Raw genomic sequence first — 587 nt, 5'->3', positions numbered from 1 at the left:
TCAAAAACTCTCCAATTGACCACTGTGCGTCGCCAGTGCATATAAATACACTTACACCCAACGTACACGCGCCGCAAGGCGCCATAAAGCATTCTTCACAGTACCGAAAGGTACCTCTGTACATAGTGTACATAGCAAAGTTTGAATAAAGATCACAATATATTTTTAATTTGTGGATACACCATTATTCAGCGGTACCCGTCCACAAAAAATTTATAAATCACGTAAATTTGCTTGTCAACGAAGACTCGGGCTGACAAACAGATCAGGAAATGTGTGTAATAGAAGTTGCTCGATTTTCTGGGAGATGGCGTTGTACTCAGACAAGGCCCCGCTGATCTGAATGCGTTAGGAAAGAAACAATAGATCTGTTACGATGAACTTTCTGAAATTATTGCACTGTGTGCAATAATTCTGAGAATTTTTCGATAAAGAACAAACTATTGTCAGATTTAACAGTACTTGTACATGTTCTTATCTGATGCTGGACAAACATAAACTACGTTTACACGGCTCGATTTACGCCGAAGTTATAACATCGATGTTATGAAACTGACCAATCATAGCTATTACTCTGAAGAATGGAA

The sequence above is a fragment of the Trachymyrmex cornetzi genome, unplaced genomic scaffold (genome assembly GCF_001594075.2).
Source record: "Trachymyrmex cornetzi isolate Tcor2-1 unplaced genomic scaffold, Tcor1.1 scaffold64, whole genome shotgun sequence".
NCBI classification, from domain to species: domain Eukaryota; kingdom Metazoa; phylum Arthropoda; class Insecta; order Hymenoptera; family Formicidae; genus Trachymyrmex; species Trachymyrmex cornetzi.
This window is presented reverse-complemented; position numbering follows the sequence as displayed.